Raw genomic sequence first — 23267 nt, 5'->3', positions numbered from 1 at the left:
ACAGCCCTGCCCCGATGGATCCTGTGTTTGCCAGCAGGTGTTGCCACCTGGACTGACTTGGCCATACCCAAGTCCTGGCTGGTACTGCAACCCAGCCCGATGGCCCGCACCCATTTTAACTCTCACCTATGAATGCTACAGCCTTGCCCAGCCCGGCCTCACTCCCAGCATCAGCCCCAGGTTCTCATTAACACAGCTCTATGTCTTCGTCTCTGCTTTCAGAGAAAGCGGTCCTTCGTACTTAATCACTGAATTTGCTTCTCTCAAAGCTTTAAAAAGAGTGATTTTCATATAACCTTCAACTTTTTTGTTGCCTTCACTAGGGTGACTCGTCATCCATTCCCAAGAGTACAGTTCCCTCTTCGTTTATCATAAATAAAACTAGAATCTATGGAAAATTCTTGTAATTTGGAAATGTAACCATGCCTATAAAAATAGTAACATCAGGCTTAAATCCAGTTGTTTTGATTCCAAAATGTTAACTACAAGACTAAATTGTACCTCAAGATTTTATTAGAACAAGAATATTCAATAAACCAAAATTATATCAAAAGAATAAAAGCTTAGAGACCGAATTCATTACCTCCTGTCTATGCTACAGGCTTTGACTTCAGGCTCTGTGATACAATTTCTGAACTCTTCTTCAAAACTCATCTCCATAACCACTGGCACTATTAATGCAGTGAAGTAGCTAGGGAAGAAAGGAAATAAGAAAGCAACAGTGCTTCAGCTAAATCCTTTTTTAAAAAGATTTTATTTATTTTTATTGCAAAGTCAGATATACAGAAAGGAGGAGAGACAGAGAGAAAGATCCTCCATCTGATGGTTCACTCCCCAAGTAGCCACAGTGGTCGGTGCTGTGCCGGTCCAAAGCCAGGGGCCAGGAACTTTGCTCCAGGTCTCCCACACAGGCAGCTAAATCTTTAAAAAGCATTTATTGGAGTAGTCAATCTTTGACTGTGTGTATAGGTCCAAGGATGACAATTCAAACTCACTTGGCCACCTCTGGTTGTCTCATTTGCCTTTTTGTCTCCAATGTGCTTAGTAATTGTCTAAATTTAAGGATACGTATTTTAAAGCAGTGACTCCCAGGAGGAAAAATCTTGTATACTATCATTATAACTTCATATATAATCTGGACGTTTAGCATAGAGTTTGTCTTTTGGAGCACTTTTAGATTTACAGTAAAATCAACTGAAATCTACAGAGTTCCCCTACATTCCCTTCCCACCCCACAGACCCACTGCTAGCATCGTCTCACCAGAGTTGCACATCGGTGTCAGTTAATAAGCCTTGCATTGTCACCTAAAGTCCATAGCTTACATTCGGTTTCACTTGTGGTGTTTGTGTGTTCTTTGAATTTGAACAAATGCAAGTGACACGTATCTACCATTCAAGTACCATGCAGAATACTTTGCTCCTTATCCCTGGGTTTGTCACACCAAAACATAGAAAAACCATGAGAAAAGACTGAAGGGCTTGACAGAGTGAGAAGTGCAAGCATAGCTTCATGAAGTTTGCACTATGTTATCTCTTTCTTTGTCCTTCTTGTACAGATGAGCAAGAAGGCAATCACAGCGTTAAATCAAGATCAACATTCTGCAAACCTCTACCATAGGTTATTCCAACATCAATAAAGGATACAAATTTTGATGTTTTAATGTAGATTACTCCCATGCAACTCTTGTGCTGTTAGGTGGGGATTATAAAATGATATTAAGACTCTAACATTCTGTAAAAGGAATTTGCTGTTTATTTTTATGATGATTCCCAGTCTTGATCTGGACGCAGCATTTTCCATCACATGAGCCCAATTCATAGCTTGGCAGTTTTCTTTTGAATGTTCCCTTAGCTCAGAATTATCTATTAGGTATGAAAAAATCAAAAGGCAACATCAGGCTACTTTGTTGCCATCGGGCCAGTAACACTGAAAAGATTAGGAACCTGCCATGTGTCCATTTCTTGTTTCAAAAAGTCTAATTTTGTATGATTCCATTTGCTTGCTGAAAGCACTTGAGAAGGCATCCCTGCATGCAAAGCCACTAGGTGGCGTGCAGGGCCTTGGCTGCTGGTGCCTGCTTCGGTCCTAGATTGTGCGCCCTTCTCAAGATACACACATATACATAGGCGTCTTGTATGTTTATATATGTATATAAATAACATCCATTCTTTTCGTTAAACTCTCATTCATTGGCTCTGTGAAGTTACAAAAAGCAAAAACAGTGACATATATAGCACATAAGGGAATTTAATAAAATCGAGGCTAGGGCCAGGGTGAGGACGTAGTGATCGTGCTGGGATCCCAACTGGGCGCCAATTTGTGTTCCAGTTGCTCCACTTCCCATGCAGCTCCCTGTTTGTGACCTGGAGAAGCAGTTGAGCGCGGCCTTAGGACCCAACTCCCAAGTTGGAGACCCAGAGGAAGCACTTGGCTTCTGGCTTCAGATTGACTCAGTTTGTGCCCTTGTGGCCATCTGGGTAGTAAACCAGTAGGTGGAAGATCTTTCTCTGTTTCTTCTCTCTGTACATCTGATTTGCCTTTCCCATAAAAATAGATAAATAAATAGATAAACAAATAAATCTTCAAAAAATGGGGGAGGGGTAGAAATGAAAATATTTATCTGGGCCTGAGTCTCTGGGTCTCTGGATCTCTACTGAAAATTAGGAATATCAGGGTAGAGAATGGACTAATTTTTTTGAGGAAGGACAAATAATTTATTCCATCTACTGTAACTGGCACTTGTGGTTATTTTAAGCCAAAAAGCTGAAAGAAAAATATTTTTCAAGATGACAAGGCCTTGTTATCTCTTTTTGCTTTTTGGGTAAAGGACTTCAGGAGATTCATATTTAAATGCCAGCCTGTTCTTTCTAGATTTTACCCTGAAGCATGGTTTCAAGTGACTGGAAAACTGCTTTAGCACCCTGGGCAGCCATGTGGAGGAGTGAATTGGCAGTTGGAAGATCTCCCTCTCTCCCTCCCTCCCTCTCTCTCTCTCTCTCCAATTGCCCTTCAAGTAAAATAACACAAATCTTTAAAAAAAAATGTGCGTGGTCCCTCTCACTTCACCACCGCAGAAGTCAAAGTAGTCACATCCCTGCAGAACTGGTCTGTCTCACCTGGGCGCATGTGCCAGTCCTGCCAGTCCAGGAGTTGCCTCTCCGTGCTATGGATGGCACCTGATTCTCTCGCAGGGCAAGGATGGTGTACTTATGTTCTTAAGGAAAACCTGGCAGCTAAACATTGTCAGAAGGAGAGACGTAGGGAAACGCCGAGGCAGAGGGGGAAAAGACCCATTATCCATGACTTATCATAAGCTGGTAAAGAGGCGTGGATCATGTGAACGACAGCATGTAAAAATGGAAATTTAAGACCTTTCATTGTTACTAAGATGCAGTTTAGAGAGAGCAGCTCGCTGCAATCCGAGGAGATCAAACAGATGTGAATTGCAGTTGTTGAGCCTGAGGGAATTGGTTACTAACGGGTGTTAGCGCCCGAATGAGCCGCTCTCCAGCCACTGATCACATAAAGGGGGGAAAGTCAGACTACTGCTACCTGTTTCCCTCTAGACAACTCTGATTTTAAAATTCAAAATATATCTACAAATATCTTTTAAAATTCAAGATACATTTTATGCTGGATATACTTTAAATTTTGAACACTGCAATAGAAGCCAAATCTACTTAGAAGATTACACTTAGTTTAAATTTCATCATGAAAACTTGGAAGGTAGTAGTTAATAACTATCCTGAGATTATATGTGGTTTTAGAAAGTTGTGATAGAGAAATAGGGGATTCTAACTACCTTGGACACCTCATTCAAACATGGAAAAATAGTAATGACGCACGAGAGAAAAATCAACATTTGAAAATCTGTTAGGAATATTGAAGTGAATTCCAAAGTCAAACCTTTTGAAGCCCGATACAATTCCCTACACCTCTGCCATCTGAATTGTACAAGCAATTTCTCAGTATGCTTTTGGGAACTCAGAAGGATATATTCAAAATCAACAGTAGAGAAAATGTTGACTGTGCATTTCAAAACTGCTGCACACAGCAAAGGATTCTGATGTTTCCAAGACGGCCACTTGGTGGCGCCAACGTCATTCTCTGGAATTTCAACGCGTCTATGAAACAAAAACATTCCTAATAACAAAATTTGTCCAAATTTATCAGTATTTCTTCTAAAAAATTTTAAACCCAGAAGCTTTAAGGGTGACTGGATCCTGTCTTATCTGTATTATCACTCCTACACACAGCACCCAAAACTAAATTAGGACTGTTGGGATATTTCAAATGGATTTCATTCATTTGTTTAAACTTTTAAAAATGTAACATGTATCATTAATATGGTCAGATAAAATTCTACAATATTTGGTTGGACTGATACTTTTTCTCCCCAAATAATTTGATTTAGTGCTCTCAAACCTAAGTTTTTATGAAAACAAAAATATTCTATCAATATCTGTGTTGGCCAAATGGTCATTGCCACCTGTGGCTCTTCAGCATTGACATGAGACCAGTGAATGCACCTGTGACTGAGTAATAGCAGGAAATATTTTTTGAAAGCTATGAACTTCAGTTTTGCACTTGAGACGTATTGTCTAGCATTCTTAATAGAAATCTCCACTTCAGTAAGAAAATTAGCATTTTCTCACTACAGCACACACATTATTGTACGTTCTCAAAACTCTGAGGAAGTAGCACAAACTCCTGTGTTTTTTAAAAAGACAAATATCTTCACATTTTCAGAAAAGCCTTCTTCGTCCTAAACATCTTCATCCCTAATACGATGTATGCTACCAAGTTTCTCGAATCTCTTATCACAACACTTTTAGAGGAACTTGTAAAGTTCATCTGATAAATCCTGCCTTGTTACATTTTAATTTTGAAAGTATTGTCAAAATCTAATGTCAGGTGTCCGACGCAGTGTCCAGCAGAGACAAGTCACATTTCTGAGAGGCACAGCCCTCGGTCAGATAGCACGGGGTTACGTTGGAAAGACCATCTGGGGTGTTGGTCAGGAAAAATATGTCCATACACTCTGACACCTCCCATGCGTTCCAGACTGCACCCTGGGCCCTCTCCTGGTCCTGCGTGTCTCTGTGGGCGTGAAGTTCACACTGTTGATCTGAACCCGCAGGATTCCCGGGCAGAGCAGTCACGGTCCTCCGGTCCTCCGTCTGCAGCCAGCGCATCCACCCAGGGCAGATTCTCCTGTTGGCGTTCCGGTCCTCCCTCTGAAGCCAGCGCATCCACCCAGGCCAGATTCTCCTGTTAGCGTTCTGGTCCTCCCTCTGAACCCAGCGCATCCACCCAGGCCAGATTCTCCTGTTGGCGTTCTGGTCCTCCCTCTGAACCCAGCGCATCCACCCAGGCCAGATTCTCCTGTTGGCGTTCTGGTCCTCCCTCTGAAGCCAGCGCATCCACCCAGGGCAGATTCTCCTGTTGGCGCTCTGGCCTTGACCAAGAGGAGGCCTGGGTGCTGCCAGGCGCGCGTCCCACGTTCAGCAACGCGTGTTACTCGGGTCCACAGCGTGAGGCGTTTCAAAGTAAGACGGAACCAAGAGTGGGAGATGATAAGAGGAAAATCTGAGACGTCCTAAACTTAATTTCGATGGAGTAAGGATGGGGGAAAGGGAAGCGAGGAGGCTAGTGAGACGACAGACTGTGAGATCAAGCCCCGTGGTAACTCCCAAAGCCCGCTGCATCCTGCCGAGGCCCCGACCAGCTCAGACACAGCACTCCTTCCTCCTTCGGGGCTGCCCTCCTATCCCCAGACTTTCCTGATTGAACGGAAAGCCAGTGTGAACGCGGCTAGCTACCCTTAACAGTTGCTGGAGCTCGTCCTGGAACGGGCCCTTCATTGGCTAGCACCTGTCAGGGCTCGATTAAACCCTTTCATTTCAGAGATCAGGAGAATCTCAGAGTTTCAGCGTCACGGAAGAGCAGAAGGAAAGGCTGTGTGCGTTCATGCTCTCCGTCCTGCTAGCCACGAGAGTCGGTAGCAGGTCACTGGGCCGTAGCACAATACAGTGCAGGACAGAGGTCTCCTTTCCTGCACTGCTCGGAGTCTAAAGATGCGCCATGCTCCCCCACCCGCTGCCTGTGGCTCTTACTGTCCGTCAAGCCTACGACGTTTGCGAGGGTGAAATCAAGGCGTCAACGTTGACATACACCGAAACCCCAAGTAGGAATCAGTTTGCTTCCTCTGTAAATTAGAAATGAGCATAAACAAACACGTCACCCCACCACCCCCAAAAAATCGAGAGGCAAATGAAATGACAGGGCAAAAAGTGGAGGTGCCGGGGATTGAACCCGGGGCCTCGTGCATGCTAAGCACGCGCTCTACCACTGAGCTACACCCCCTCACGGCAGAGGCGATGCCGAAATAGTTCTATTACTTACAAACACCAGCTTTGGTACCGGCGAAGACTTTTTTTTTTTTGACTAAATTCAATATTTACAGTTTCTGTGTCTGACACTGTTGCGACTACGTTAAAATAAAGGAAGCGAATACTGTATACTGCTGCAGGACCCACGTTCTGAGCCTTAAGAGGCAGTGGCGATGCCGTGCACACTCCTAAGAAGGCAAGAGCATCCGTGCTGTCCTCCCAGCTACCGGCCGGGGAAAGCCGACAGCGGAAGATGGCCCAAGTGTTTGGGAGATCCGGGTGAGTCTCCTGGCCTCCGGTTTTGCCCTGCTTTGCTACAAATCGTAATTTAGAAGGAAGTGCACAGGTAGGCACAGGCGAAGGTACGAGACCCTGATCATAGTTTGGTTAAATACAGAACGTCTGTTCATCTTCCCCCTGGGAATGAATGATCTGTGAGTTTGGAGCATCCAGTTCACACCTCCTTCTAGTCTGAATGAACAGTCCCCAGAGCCTTTCTGTGTTGTGTTACATTTTTCCCAAGTAAAAAAAGTCCTGATTCCCAAGATCTCTGTTGATCTCTATTTTTTGCTCCTTTATGTTTTCTAAATGTGCAATTCCTAAACACGGAGATTGCGAGCGGCTCCACCAATAAAAATAGTGTGCAATAATATCCCTAATACAGCGAAATTTTGCAATGATATGTCTTAATACAGATCTTTTTTTTATTCTTTTGCTGGGGATTTTTTGTTTTGTTTTGTTTTGTTTTTTGTATCCTCTTGTGGAAGATACTGGTGAGCCATTTACACAACTGTTCCCTTGACTTCTGGGCACACAAGACTACATTTCCCAGATTCCCTTGGAGTTAGGTGTGGCCATGTGACTGAGTTGTGTTGGAGGAATGAGAACAGGATTTACAACTCTTGCAGGGCAAAAGCATAACTATAACTCCCAGTCAATCCCCTAGTCTTCACGTACAGTCTCACTGCAAAAGAGCAGATGTGCTTTGCAAAAGCATCAGCTGAAGAAAATGAGTCACACACAGAAAGGAGACGGGGCTGTGAGCCACTGCTCAAAGGAACATCCAGCCCCCACACACAAACTCATCTGCAATATAAAACTAAGGGGAAAGAGCCCTGCTTGCTTAACTCGTTATGTGTTTGAAGCATTTACTTGTTTTTACAATGGTTAGTGTAATCTTAACACATCTTAATCTATAAATTCCTTACCTCCCATCCTAGAAAATTTTTGAAAAATATATTTCTGGAACCATTTTCTCCCTTTTTTCTTCTTTTCTTTTTCCTTTCTTCTTTCTTCTCATTTGGAATTATTTTTAGTTTGCTAGTGAACTATGTGGAATTATCCTCTATTTTTCTTAACTTTCCTTTTTTTTTTTTTTTTTTTTTTTGTCTTTTTATTTTATTCCCAGGAGATTTCTTGAGCCTAGAGGAACCATGTGGAATCTTCTTACGGAAATTTCCTTCAAAGAGATGAACTCGGAATGTAGAAAATAAGATGACTCCCACACCAGTTACTCTCCCACTACTTCAACTCCATAATAAGGACTAGAGAAGGACATTCTTAGAAGTACCTACCCAGATAACTAATGCCAAAGGATGCAATTACAATTCAGCTTAAAGATCGTAACTGGTTATTCTTTGCATTTCTAGCATAAGGCAAAATGTCCTTTCATAAAATACAGTAAGTATCCCACCAGGTTGAATAGAAGAGGCTGGTTGCATAGATGAAAAATTGCTATAGCCCAAAAGTGGCTTGGTCATTTCTTCTATGATGGAAGCAGGAAGACAGAACAATTTTTAAGAACACTGTGATTATGGTAAACATTGGGTAAAATCAGGCTACTTTTCTTTTTTCTTTTGGTCAGGATTAAGACAGAGAGAACTTCATTTCAAACTGATTGAAAAAGGTCTCTGTTTTTTATCTGTTTTTCAGCTGTCTCTCCTGATGCCTTGCAAGGTCAGGTAACTTATTTTTGGTTTAGTTGCATGAAACTTTAACATGAGTGACTCCATTTTTATTTTCAGTCTGGCCTACTAGGGCTCAGTGTAAGAGCTTAATCCATAACAATGACCTCCTATAATTTTTACTTATACTAGGTATTTTTATTTCTAACTTGATTTGTTTTGATTCATCATCTACAATTATAAATATAAAAAACAAGTCCTGGAGATACTGATGGAATTTTGAAGTCTTCTCAAGTAACTTCTGCATGATTTCCTTCTTCTTGCAGAAATATTAGAAGCAAATATTGTATAACATCTTGAGTACAGCAAGAGTATATAGAACTCTGAACCTACAGGCTCCTACAAACTCCAGTTCACACTTCCTTTACTTGTCAATGTGATTTTCTCTTTACATGATGTGACAGAAGAGAGGAAAAGTCAAAAACTTTCTTATCTGCAAAAAAAGAACTGTTTGGAATCTACTGAAATCCATCCATTACCCCCATTAAAGATAGATTCACGATATTTTAGGACGAGTACAATGAGAAAGGGAGGATAGAAGATATGCTGGAGAGGAAACTAACCATGCATTTTTACATATATTTTGCAGAAGATATGGGATGCAAAATGTAAGTGGAAATGAAGATGCCCATGAGGCCAACACTGACACAGAAAGTAGACAGAAGTAAGGGAAAGAAAACGGCCTCAGCCCGGAATTTCCCCCTCTGAGCAGAAGGGAACAGGCGCATGACGTCCAGATAAAAGAACTGAGAACGTGGGCTAGGAGGTTCAGCATCCCCAGGCTGTGAAGAATGACGAAAGGAGAAAACAAATCTCAATGTACTCTCATTCTCCAAGTTTAGAACTAGAGCCCTGTGAGAAAAGGACAATTGGATTTTAACTCACGAAGATGTCAGACCCCAGTAATTGGATCTGAACCATTCCTTTCTGCTCTGGTCTGTTAGGAAGAGGAAAGATCCCGCTCAGATGATCAGCCACATATGTGCATCTACAGCCCAAACTAATTCAGTGGGAAAATAAAGCACCTGTTTTCTCCACAGTGAAATTCCCAGTGCTGATGTGACACTGAGAAAAGTGTTTACCGAGAGCCTACCATTTTTCTTTTTCAGTTTTCACAAATTTAAAGGTAAGTAGTATGCAAGAAAAATATAAACATAATTCAGAAAGTCTAAACATTTTATGAAAATTTAAGTTTTAAGAATTGCTGTAAGAATCGGGTTAGAATAGACACCCATATTTTTTTGTTGTATCTCATGACTTACTTTTTTTTTTAAGTCAGTTTGCTAAAGAAACAGAAGAATTCACAAAGCAAGAAGGGGCAAAGCTGAAGGTCAATCACAGCAATGTTCTTTTATCACCTCCAAGGACATCAGCCCCAAGGAGAAGTAACTCTGAATTTGTACCAGGACAGTAAGCGATGTGTCATGAGAGACTTCTTAATTGAAATGTGCTGACCCCATCTGTAGGCACCTGCCTAGGTTGTCATGCACCTAGGCAAGTATTACACTGCTGGGCAAAAAGCAGCCAGAAGCTGGCGGGCACTCTGCTCTTGTTTAATGCCAAATCTGTGTCAACTCTAAAAGTGTGCCAGCATAATGGCCTATTCTATTTTATTTTTTTTTAATATTTATTTTTCTTGCAAAGGTAGATTTACAGACAGAAGGATCTTCCATCTGCTGGTTTACTTTTCAAGAGGTCATAGCAGCCAAAGCTAACCTGATCCAAAACCAGGTGCCAAAAATTTCTGCCAGGTTTCCCATGTGGATGCAAAATTCCCAAGGATTGGGCCATCCTCACTGCTTTCCCAAGCTGTAAGTAGGGAGCTGGATGGGAAGTGGAGAAGCTGGGATATGAACTTACATTAATATGAGATCCTGGCACTTACAATGTGATGGTTTAGCCAGTAGGCCATCGTGCCAGGTTCCCTATTCTATTTTTTAAAGATATGCTGGGAAGGCAGGAGACATGAGGCCAGGTCACACCACCAAGGGTCCCCAGGTTAGTGAGGGGGTGGAACTACAGACTGCCTGGGGAAGGCAGCTGGGGACATACTAGAGTGGGGGGCCACTAAGGGCATGTTTAGCCAAGTCCAGGCCAAGGCACAGACCCACATGGAAGGGCTGGGCTAAGCAGCATCACCCATCACCGCTGACACACTGAAGAGCTGGGACTGAGGGGCATCCTGGAAGGTTAGGCTGCAGTATCTACCTGTCAGTGTCAAGGCAAGTGTGTGAGCCACTTCACGCTGGGCTGTAGCACCCACTGGAGTGAGAGAACTGGATCTGGGGAAAGATTTCTGTAGGGGATTTGTGGACTCACCTCTGTTGGAATGCACAACCCACCGGTGTGCCTGGAGAGCTGGGAGTGGTGAGGGGCTGAGCCAGACTGGACACAGAATTCACCAATACTCAAGGAAGCTGAGGCTGGGAGGAGGGCAGACTGGGCCCCACTGCCAGCAAAAAGCCAGGAGTGAGGGCGCCAACCAGGGTTGCAGCAACCATTGGCAAGCATGAGACCCAGGGCTGGAAGTGGGCATGGTAAGGGAACTTGGGGAACTTCCCTTCTAGACCATAGCTCCTGCTTGGGAGAATGGAAGTCAGGGATGAGGTGGCCCAGCCAGGCAAAGTTGCAGCACTCCTCATCATGTGTGTGGCCTGTGTCTGGGTTTCAGGCAGGGCAGGGCTAGGCCACAGCACCTGCTGACATGGCTAGGAGTCAGGATGGGGAGCAAGCCAGGAAAGGTTGAGCTAACACACCTGCTAGTTCACGAGGTCAAGGTGGAGCTAGACACCAAGTGGTGACAGCTGGGACTGCAGGTGAGCCAAAATAAGTCAGGCCTGTGAATGTTATGACTGGAGGTAGGCCACAGCATTTGCTGGCACACACAATACTCAGGACTGGGAGTTCACCTGGGAGCTTCAGGGACTCTCCTACTAGGCCACCTCTTCCACTGGTGAGTGTGAGAGCTGGGACTGGGGGCAGGCTAGGCTGCACTAGGCTGCCACATCTGCTGGCAGAGCCAGAATGGATGACCTAGGCCCCAGTACCCAGGGGCAAGTGCTGGGACTCGGTGCAAGGTATGTCAGGATGGACTGCAAAACCCCCTGGCAAGTGTAAGATGTAGCACTGGCAGCAGGCCTGGAGGGGGAACTATGGACGCACCCCTGCTAGGCTGCAGTTTTTGCTAATTAGCATACGAGCCAGGGCAAGTGGCAGTCCAGGCTGGACAAGGTGGCTGGACTTTGGCATATATGTGGGCTGTGTCTAGGGGTGGGTCAAACTGAGGTAACCTGCACCACCCATGATGTACTCGAGAGCCAGATGAGATGTAGACCGGCCCAGGCTAGACCACAGCACCTACCAGCATGGGCAAAAACCATGGCTGGGGCAGGTCTGGTGGGTTTAATTGGTAGTCTCCCCTACTAGGTTTTAGCACCCGTTGTTGTTCGTGAGGACCTGGCCTGTGGCTGGGCCAAGCTAGATCACAGTTTGTGTGTGAAACGGACTGGGGGTGGAACTGACCAGGCAACTACATCCACCAGTATGTGCAGTGGCTGGTGCAGGTGACAGACAGAACCTGATCCTGCACTGGCTGGCACACAGAAGAGTCAAATCTGAGGTCACCCCAGAGAAGGTTTCTTGGAGGACCTCCCAACTAGATTGCTGAACTCGAACCACAAGAGAAAAGCACAAGACGTGTGGTCCAACCTTGGAGTGCATGTGTCAGGACTGGGCCTCCTCAGTTGCTGATGCCTGTGCAGTGGACAGCATGCCCAAATGCACACAGGAGACATGATAGCCAGCTCATCTAGGCCAGCAGAGGACATTACGTGCCTTTTTTGACAACTCTCCTGGCAAGGATTGTAACATGATATTGGGTCTGTGGATGGACTAAGGTGGGCTTGGTCAACCAATAGACCTTGAAAAGATTTTTCTCTACCCTGGTGCAACAAGGCCAACAACATCTGAAAACTATCAAAACCACTCAAGTAACAACCTTGGAATATTCTTCCCCACATCAGGGTCTCTAAGATGTCATCAAATGACCATCACCCATCCCCAGGTACTGATAGGGTTTGACAGCAAGAAACAGCTCCTTCTCTTTCCCCATTGTGGACATAGGAAAAAAAGAAAAAAAAATAATAATAAAAGAACTTGAAACATTTGTCCCACCCATCTTCTTCCATACACGACCCACCCTACCCTAATCAGAGGCCCACATGGGCATGCATCCCTCTCAATTATGTAAATGATATCAAAAAGAAAAGAAATCTTTAAAAATTAATAATAAATGGGTGAAGGACAGTGAAGCGCAGAAGGCTTTGTGACCTGGAAAAACAGAATGAGGTTCAAATGACAGAGATATAAAAAGCAAAGTAAGCTTAATCACCTGGTGTCTCATTCACTCCAGCCTTTTCCAAGGCCAGGAATCTGTATAAAAATCTTAAAAGTGTTAGTATTGTTTTTCACTCCAAAATCCCTCGTATCTAGTTTTCCCTTGTATCTAGTAGCATTGGAGTAGGAACAGACAGTGTTGGAATCAAGCTGAGAAATGTCGAATTAGGGGCATGCTCAGCTTAAAGGTATATAATACCTGTTTCAGGATCTCTTTCTAGCCCAACTGGCTTGATATGGCCTCAAATTAGATTCTCAAATTTGCTTTGCAAATTTACCTTTTGTACTTGCGCCCCCCCCCCCCCAGTAATTAAGAGAAATCACGTTTGAAATATGGATCCTGAAATCTTTCTGCTCGTATATGAACAAATGCCAGTTTCCCCAAACTTAAAGAAATGAATAAATACACTTGACATATAAATAATAAGGGTTAAAAAAAATATCTAAACTATATTTTGAAAGAATTGTCCAATAAAATTGAAGAAAAACCTGAATTGTCCACTTCTCCATAGAAAACTATTGTTCTATGAAAGGCGATCAAGAGGGATGCAGCTAAATAACGTAGGAGAAAAACTATTGTAGACCTGGATCAATAAATTAGTTCTTAAATTATGTTTTCAAGATCCACAAGCTATCTAAAATTTTTATCTTTATTTCTTGTCTCATTCTAAACACTTTCACTTTTATATCTAATTTCATAGTCATATTTTTCTTAAACATGACTTCTCACATGAAGTTTCATAAGACATCAACCTGCCTGAACCGTAGACATGGCTATGATCACTGAACTGTGTGAATCCTGTGTGAAAAATGAAATAAAAACTTTCTTTCTTGCCCAGACCCTCTTTCCCACAAGAGAACAGCCTTTCATTCATCATTTGGTCTCTCTTTTCCTCCAAGATTTCTCTCTTTAAATTATTCACTCTGTGGTGAAGGAAAAAATTTAAAAAGTGTTCTATTTTGTTTTTCTAACTCTTCTAAAAAGACCGAGAACTTACCAGCACTCAAAGGAAACTGTAGAATCTTCACTGTCTTTAAGATGGATAGTTCCCAGGTGAAGTTTACGCTTTAAATTTTAAGTCACATTGTTCCTCTTTCTTTGCTCGGTTATTTTCTAGAAGCGGTGCCCTTCCGATCCATACCCCAAGACTGACCTCCAGGAGGAGCAGAGCTTCGCAGGCAAGCTTGTTGCTGCAGAGTAAGATCTCCGTGAATGAGCCAGGGAAACTAGAGCAGCCTATCTTGAGAGTAAACAAGCCAGATGATGAGCGTGGAAGGAGCCTCTGGGGAAGCCGCCTGCCCATTCAGTGCCACGCACGACAGTCTCATCTTCTCTCATTTAACAGAGAGCAAACTCAGGAAGCAAGCAAAGAGTTCTCTGTAGTTTCATTGTAACTCCCATTTACCTGCGTATCCTGCATCCTCCATTTTAGGATACTGTGCTCTTCTTACACTTTAGGTGGCTTTCATACTTGTTGCAAAAGCCAAACAGGATTTTGAGCCAAAAATTACATTTGCCATGAGTGTATAAAGAATACAGGAAGTTGTTCTTAAGTGCTGTGGTGGCTGAGTGATCAAGCGATTGGACTTGGAGTCTGGTAGGGTTTTCCTGTGTGGGTTCAAATCCTGTTTCCAGTGGCACTGCTTCATGTTTAGACTATCATTCTTTTGTTAGTGTCTATTTGTACCCTGGAAGAGCTTGAGCCAGATATGGGCCATTCAAACGAATCAACTGCTCCACCACCCCCACAGTATGTGTCTAATTCAAATGACACCATTTACAATTCACTCTCCCTCGAGGACAACTTCTCACTGGAAAAGAAAATGTCTAAGACTGTAGTACCCCAAACGTGTGTTGAGCTGTTTTGTTTTGTTTTTTAAATCATCTTTAGAAAAATGCTTGTTCATATCCTTGGCCCTTTTCTTAACTTGTTTTGTTAAGCATCTTGAGTTTCTAAACTCCAATATCTTGCACACAGTCTGATTTTGCGAATCACAATTTTTGAGAATTCCTGAGCAACTAGAGAAGGGAAAGGAAAGTGGCATTCTAAAAGGAAGGTAGGCTGTGGAATAACATTAAGCACACACTCACCATCGCTTCAACTGTTGGGCAGCATAGGAAAAGAATTAATTAATTCCCACTTAATTTCAAGAAGCTAGCACAGTCTTGGCTCTAACTCCTTCCAAGGCTGCCTGAACAGGAAGTCAAGGCCAATTTCATTCATGCACATTGTTGTAAAAAACATTAGTCAAATATATACCTGTTAAGTCAAAAACCTTACTGACCTAAACAAATGGTTTTTCCAGAAGCATAAAAACTATTTATTATCAGAAGAAAATCTGTAATTAAAATGAATCAGTAGCCTAGAGGAAAGAACTAAATTATTTCAGTATCAAATGGAATTTAGATAAATTTTATCACAATGCTTTTTTTATGTATTAGAAGTAGTATCTCAAGAAATGGGCACGGGAAATGGGCAAACATTTCACAAAGGAACAAGTCCAAATGGCAAACAAACATATGAAAAAATGTTCCAGCTCCCTAGCAATAAGGGAAATCCAAATTAAAACATCGATGAGGTACCACCTAACACCAGCAAGATTTAAACAAGAACACCAACGACGCCTGCTGGCGAACATTACTCCACTGCTGGTGGAGCTGCAAATTGGTACAGCCTCTATGGAAATCAGTCTGGAGAACACTCAAACAACTCAAAATCTGCATACCATATGACCCAGCAATAGCACTCCTAGGAATATATCCAAAACACCTGTTTTACGACAAACCAACATGCATCCCTATGTTCATTGCAGCACAATCAGTAACTGCAAAAACATGGAAGCAACCAAAATGCCCATCAGCAGAAGATTGGATAAGAAAGCTTTGGTTCATCTACTCCATGGAATACTACTCAGCTATTAAAAAAAACAAAATGCAGTTCTTTGTGGCTAAATGGGCACAACTGGAAACTATAATGCTAAGGGAAATGAGTGAATCCCAAAAGATTAGATACCACATGTTTGCCTTGATTTAACGTGTAATTTTTGTTTGGTTGTTTGTTATTTTTTGAACCTGTCATTGATACTGTCTCAACCCAGATGTCTCGAAGAATGGAACTTGCATTATTACATATTGTTTACCCAATACTATGTCAATTAATTCCATAATGTTGTATAATGATACTGAAACTGTACTCTGTTAGACCTATCTTCAGACCATAGAAGGTCTCCCCAAGAGGCCACTGAACTTATCTGGACAATAGGACACGGAACTTTATGCTAGGCATGTGTTTGCAAGCAATGAATCTCAACTGAACTTGATCTATGGTTATGCAACAAGGTGGAGGAATCCACCATGGGGGAAGGGGTGTGGGAGAATCCCAGCGCCTATGGAGCTGTACTACATAATACAATGTAAGCAACAATAATAAAAAAAAAAAAAAAAAGAAGTAGTATCTGTGCAATAAGATACATTTAACTGACTAGCTGATAATACCACCCTCTCTATTCTGTAAAATAGACTGGAAAATATTCCTAATTCTGGCTTCACACTCAATCTTGATGTATATACCCATCACGCTTGTTCCAAAATCCGTATTTTAATTATTCTAGTTATTGGAGGGGAAAGATGAATGGACCATTTAAAGAACAGGTGATAACCAGTAACAATCTGTCCAACCAATGTATCAACCTCTAGTCTCTTCTGTGAAAAAGTCCCTCGTGGGTGAGTTCACTGTACCCTTTGGAGCCTGTCTTGGCAAGAGGAGTTCAGCATACACTTTTTATTGGCAGATCCCAGGGCTTAGGAGAAAATATTTTCAAGTATATTCCAAATCTAACCTTAGAATTTTGGACTTCAGTCCAAGACCTTTTCGCGGGTTCCTTGTCTAAGGTGATCTTCTGGTGGGTGGGCTTCCTAAACTGATAGTCAGGATTAGATGGGACTCATTTAATGAAAAATTATGAGAGCTTCTACTGATCTTAAAGATTTGCATAACGGCTGGGCCCACTCATCCCATACCTCACAGAAAAGCATCTTCACATTCTTACTAAATCATTGGATACTATTCCATATTCTCTTTCTCTCTGCCAGCTGTATTACAGTTTGTGACATCTGCTTGTTAGATTCTGAAAAACCTAAAAGTCTGAATCATTTGTAGCAATAAATTTAAATGTCAAACAGGGAACTTCTTGTTAAACTAAAATTTCAGAATCAGCATTAGAAAGCCCTGCCCCCACCTCGTTACATTATCTGCATCAGACGTGATAAGAGCCACTACTATCAGGTGGCCGCGTGGCCTAATGGATAAGGCGTCTGATTCCGGATCAGAAGATTGAGGGTTCGAGTCCCTTCGTGGTCGTTGCCTTCGTTTCGTTTTCCTTGTCTGATTTCATGCTTGAATAAATCTCAGAGGTAGGAAACTCGTCTTTCCTCATTTTCCTTGCTTCTCCTCCCCTCACTGTTTCTACTGCTCAGACAGGAAAGCCAGAACCCTTCATTAGTAATTACACATGGAGGTTCAGATACGTGACAAAAACTTTACAAATGAGCAAGGTAGAAATAGAACATGTCCTCAAGAAGCTTACCTTCCACTGCTCCAGACAGGGGATGTCAGGTAAGCAATACGCTTGTTCAAAGTTAGGACAGAAGAATAGAAAAACAAAACAACTCAGAAACAAACAACAACAAAACCGAACGGGGGCTTGTTTAGAAAGCCCCATCTCTTAAGCAAGCCTTTCTTATTTAGAAAGCCTCTTTAAGGGCAATGTGGGGAGAGGGAGTGACAGGGGCTAGCTCACCCAGAGGCTGAAAGCGCCTACTCTCCTCCAGGTTCTGATCACTGAACACTTCTTTCAGGGGGTATGGAGAAAATCACTACAAGCAGGGCTAACGTCGAGTTAATCTTCCAGGAGCAAGGACTCTGACAAGGAGTCCATCACTAAAGCTCTGAATATGATTTTCAATCCGTGTCCTCTAGATTTTCACTAGCTACCGCAAATCTGTCTCTACTTCCCAAATCGTAATATCAGAAAGGAGTCCAAAGGCAGAAACTACCAAAAACTTTTAGACCAAACTCGACGGGTTCCGTCTTAGCAAAGAAATCAATTGTATAAACAGATGTGAATTTTCTACGGAGAAAGTGACGAGAAATGGATAAAAGTTCTCATCGTATGGTCCAGTCTTAAGACGGCGGCCACATGGTGAAGGCGGCTGCAGAAGCTGTCAATGTTACTTTCGAAGATCAATCAATCAATGAATAAATCAATCAATATGCGCGGAATACAAGTAGAATCACAGAGCTAAAAGAAGAAATAGAAGTAAAACAGCAACAACAACAACAACAATAACAACAAAAACTCCAAAATTTAGAAGATGCTTGTGCTGGTATCATGCTTGCAGATGACGACTGCTTAATGATTCCTTATCAAATTGGTGATGTTTTCATGAGCCACTCGCAAGAAGAAACACAGAAAATGCTAGAAGAGGCCAAGAAAAGTTTGCAAGGAGAAACTGATGCCTTGGAATCCACAGTGAAATCAATTCAAGCACGTTCAATTACATGCAAAATTTGGAAGCAACATAAACCTTGAAGCTGACGAAAGTTAAACATTTTATAAAACCTTTTCTAATTTGTTTAATAAACTTGAATATTGTTTTAAAACAAAATTTTAAAAAAGGTTCTCATTGTTTGAGCTAGGCTCCAATAACTAGAAGTAGTTCTTGAGAATCTTTGCTTTTCTGAGAATATGTGGTAATAGAGTAACATCCTTTTCAAAAGAATGATGCTCTTTATACACTTAAAACCAGTAGCCATTAATATTTACTGAATGCAAATGTGCTTTCACTATTGCAACTGGGATAGACTTACTAGTGGTTCTACTATACAATCCTTGAACACAAGGCCATAAAAAAAAAACCATTTCTTGGGCCAAATGATGTAACTAATAAGTGGTAAAATTAGGGACTAAGACAAAATATGTAATATTTGGAGTCCAGTCTCAATGCTTAAAACCTATATACATGTTTATTATTTTGAAACAGGGTTACAAAGAAAGAGAGGGAAAGAGATGAGAGAGAGATTAAGAGTGAGAGAGGTCTTCCATCTGCTGTTTCATTCCCAGATGGCTGCAACAGCCTGTGCTGAGCCACACAGAAGCCAGAAGCCAAGAGCTTCTTCTGGATCTCCCAGGTGATGGCAGGCCATCTTTTGCCGCTTTTCCCAGGCAACTAGCAGGAAGCTGGATGAACTGGTGCCCTGATGGAATTCTGGCATTGCCAGTACTGGCTTGAGCCACATAGGCCCCTAAAACGTAATCGTTTTTGTGGTTGTTGTTATGATGTTTGTTTCTGATTTTATTTGGTAAGATGCATTCCACATAACATTTTCTACTTCAAGTTTCTTTTTTTTTAAGATTTTTTTTTTTACAAAGTCAGATGTACAGAGAGCAGGAAAGACAGAGAGGCCCGATGAATCACTCCCCAAGTGAGCGGCCGGTGCTGCTGCTATCCGAAGCCGGGAGCCACACGGTGCAGGGTCCCAAAGCATTGGGCCGTCCTTGACTGCTTTCCCAGGCCACAAGCAGGGAGCTGGATGGGAAAGTGGAGCTGCCAGGATTAGAACTGGCGCCCATATGGGATCCCTGTGCGTTCAAAGTGAGGACTTTAGCAGCTAGGCCACGCCCGACTTCAACTTTTTAAAAAATATTTTTTTAACTAACAGTAACTGTGTGTATATATAAGGTAGAGTGTGACATTTTAACACTCATATACAAAATGTAAAGATCATTTTATCCATTTTAAAGCAGAAGAATCAGTGATAGTATCTTCCCACAGTTGCATAATCTATTTAGTAAACTTTTCCATCATCTCAGACAGAAGCTCTGTACCCATTAAGAAAGAATTCCCGCCCTCTGAGATTTGATTATTATGTACAGCCTATCTTTATAGCCATGTGTTGAAATCTTCACCTAACGGAGAGGAGTTAAACCAATGACTGTGAAGTGAAATGAAAGTATGCTATGGTAAAAATCCAAAGAAATAATAAAACAGAAAGAAGGAATAAGAGCATTGGGACATTACCACTAAGCTCCTAAATGTGCACAGCCATAGATGTGAAACTTGTCCACTTCACATGAGTAAATTACAAACAAAATTTTTCTTTAAAAAGAAACAATTCCCAATTATCTGCTTACCTCTGGTCTACTTTTTGTCTCTATGTAACATACTCCCCTGGCTGTCTTACTTAAGTGGGACTACGCAGTGCTTGGCTTTTGTGTTTGGCCTGTTGCACTTAATCAAAGGTTTTCCAGGTTCATTCATTTGCAACATGTATTAAATATTTGCTCTTCTTTTGGCTGATTGCTGCTTCCTTGTATATATTATATTTTGCTTATCCATTCATCTACAGATGGCTGGATTTCACCTTTTGACTCTTGTGAACAATGCTACAATGAGCATTAAGATTTTAATTTTCGGAGTAAGTAACCACTAAACTGGCTTCCATAATGGTTGCAATATTTAAAAATTCTATCCTAATCTATGAGGGGTTTTTGTGCACATTCTTATCAACATTTCTTATTTTTCCTTGTCTTAATTATGGCCTGTCTAGTGCTGTGAAATGGAATCTCCTTGCGGTTTTGCGTTTCCCTGATGGATCCTGATTGCATTCCCAACTCCCAGCATTAGCTACGGCCATGTGGGCATCTGGGGAGTGAGTCAACAGACGGAACCTCCCTCCCCTGCTCTCCATCTCCGCCATCTTCTCAAAGAACAAAGCCTGAGCACAAATGAGCAGAAAAGGGGAAAGTAGATACATTTTTCTAGATAGAAAGAACACATGCATTTTTTTTTAAAGGATAAATGAGCTAGTGTTCAGAACGACTGTAAGAGTGAAAGCAGCGAAGGCTGTACAGATAGGCTACATCCTGTCAAACTAACAGATTCTGAGCAAGTAATATTAGCTTTGTGTTTTATGAAAGAACCCATGGTGATAGTATAGAAGATGGACTTAAAGGAGAAAATGAGTAAGACTGCAGTCAGCAGCCATGTTACAGTGCAAGAGAAAACGAAGGAAGTGATGACGTGGCTGACAGGCACAGCTTGCGGATAGCTTGAGTTCGGGAAGAGGAGCAAGGTTCCCTGGAGGGACTCGCACCTTTGACCCAAGTGACTGATTTTCCTTGTTGTGAATCATGCTGCTCTGATCCCGCCTCTGAGTTAGTGCACTGTCAACTACATTTCTCTCTATGTGACTCTGCATAGCTCAAGAATCTAACACTTTAATTTTTCTTGCCAGTGTAACCAAACATCCATCTGTGGTCCTGATGTCGTTGGAGCTCAGGTTTCATCTTTTTCAAAGGTCTGAAGCTCAGTTTTTCTTGAGTGTCCCGTGCATATTTCTTTTACATCAATTTAAATTCCAATTATTACCAACTTCTCCCAAGTCAAATTGTTTTCTGGTTTTGCTTTAGAAATAGAACCAATCTTTCTTCCATGGCACAGCCTGGAAATCTTTAGGTTTTTATAAACTTGAGATTTGATGATATTTATGAAAATCACAAAATTACTATATGCTTGAGTGAAAAAACAGACTATCTGCTGCCCCTCAACCTTTTAGGGTTTCCTTCATGTCCTGTATTAGAGAAAATATGACAACTATCACATGTTCTAGTGAGTGCTGTAAATATAGTCACTGGACGTTTAGGATTGTTCCGAAAGCTTTGCTGCTTGCAAAGGCACTGCCGGTGGGCTGAATCCACTAAGCATCCCAAACAGCAAGCATACTGTGTTCACCTGCAGTACCATGATGGAACAGTCAGTATTTATGGTAGGTGGCCCTAAAACAGAGATTCTTTAACGAAGCTAGGATATGAAATAATTTTTAACAATATTCTTTCCACATGACATATAGGAATTTTAAAAGTAGAGCATCAATAGAAAACATTTGATCCCTTATGGAACTTCAATGAATTTTAAAGAAGGTTAGAAATTAAATGCCATGAAATTATTATATGTGTAGAATTTATATATAAATATAGAAATATAATGCATTTATATATAAATGCATGATAACTATATTTTATATATTTATAACATATAATCATATTATATAAATAAAACATAAATATGAACATGAATATAAATATTACAACATATAAAGCATATTTATATTATATATGAATAAAATTAATGTTAAATACATTCATGTATTTATATACAAGTATGTGATTATACAAAGAAATATATAAATACAATGCATGAAATATATGTGAAATTACTATATATTGTATTTTTATATGTAATATAATATATTATATGGCATATAATGTATATATGCACATCATATAATACATTATGCATTATATATTGCACATTGTATATGATATGTGATGTGTGATATATGATATTGCCTGTGTGCCCAAACTCTGTCCAAGAAACTACTTTTATGACAAACTCAGTCTTCTAAACACAAAGACAAAACAAAAAGAAATATTGGAGGAAAAGAAGGGAGTGTGAAGTTAACAGTGTCTGAATTTAAGCACAGTATAAGTCATGACATGAATTTCTGCAAGTCTATCAAGCATCATTGGTGTACTGTTTATTGAGTAACCAGTGCCTTCTTGCATTTTTCTATGTAACGATACACAAGGTCCACAGCAGAGTCAAACCTGGCACAACTTCTACGCTGGCAGTATTTAAAAATACTACATAGATAGTGGGAAAATACCAGGATAATAACAAGACATGTGGAAAATTTCTGCTGAGATTTAACTACTGTGTTATAAAAAGAACTCTTGAATATACAGGAACCCTGAGGTGCAGGGGTTGCCCGTAACCTCATCGCCTCTAGCGCCCTACACTGCGGAGAATGAGCCAATCAAAACTTCGCGAAACACAGATTATTTTTTCTCGCGATACAATCCAGAAACTAACGTAGTCAGTTCTGCTCTTTATTGACTCCCTCCATATCGCGATGTCTTATATCTTTTCAACATCGATAATTTTTATGAAAATTATTTAAAAGGTAGAGGTAGTTGTACACGTACAGTGCTCAAATTAAGATTCTTGTCAAAAACGAAGAAGAAAAGGTATGTGTCAGAAGTGGGATTCGAACCCACGCCTCCATTCGGAGACCAGAACCCCCAGCGCGGGGAAGCGGAGCTTGAGTCTGGCGCCTTAGACCACTCGGCCATCCTGACACCCTGACGGAGAGGGAAAATTTTGCGCTGAAAAAGCGCTGAGTGGGCGCGGCTGTATGACGTAGGTCACAGCGGCGACGTCACGGTTGCTTGGCAACGCTAAAGGCAACAGCCACCGGTAGTGAGAACAGGGAGATTTTACCAAAGTGGACGAAGCTGTGTACGAACGAGGCTGAGCACGAATCCCACGAATGTTACAGCTGTCGTCGGCAGCGCCATGTCCTGCGCCCAGCCCGTGTGGGTTTCGGGGAGCAGGGGAAGGAAGGCGGCATTTGCCTCGCTCCCGGATGGCCCGTCCGGGTTCGAACAGGTCCG

At 41.7% G+C, this 23267-nt stretch overlaps 3 non-coding genes and 1 pseudogene across 3 annotated transcripts; 2 read left to right on the top strand and 2 right to left on the bottom strand.

Annotated features, from left to right (window-relative positions):
• Positions 1-6295: 6295 nt before the first annotated feature.
• Positions 6296-6367, bottom strand: TRNAA-AGC. The gene has a single exon. It is a non-coding gene; the product is annotated as a tRNA-Ala (tRNA).
• Positions 6368-17040: 10673 nt separating this feature from the next.
• TRNAR-CCG lies at positions 17041-17113 on the top strand. Its single transcript has one exon. It is a non-coding gene; the product is annotated as a tRNA-Arg (tRNA).
• An 838-nt stretch (positions 17114-17951) lies between these two features.
• LOC121167349 lies at positions 17952-18360 on the top strand (annotated as a pseudogene).
• Positions 18361-22846: 4486 nt separating this feature from the next.
• On the bottom strand, positions 22847-22952 carry TRNAL-CAA. The gene is made up of 2 exons: positions 22915-22952; positions 22847-22892 (listed from the first exon to the last, which is right to left on the bottom strand). It is a non-coding gene; the product is annotated as a tRNA-Leu (tRNA).
• Positions 22953-23267: the final 315 nt, after the last annotated feature.

Source organism: Ochotona curzoniae, unplaced genomic scaffold (genome assembly GCF_017591425.1).
Source record: "Ochotona curzoniae isolate NIBS_2020 unplaced genomic scaffold, NIBS_Ocur_1.0 patch361, whole genome shotgun sequence".
Classification (NCBI taxonomy): Eukaryota; Metazoa; Chordata; class Mammalia; order Lagomorpha; family Ochotonidae; genus Ochotona; species Ochotona curzoniae.
This window is presented reverse-complemented; position numbering and strand designations above follow the sequence as displayed.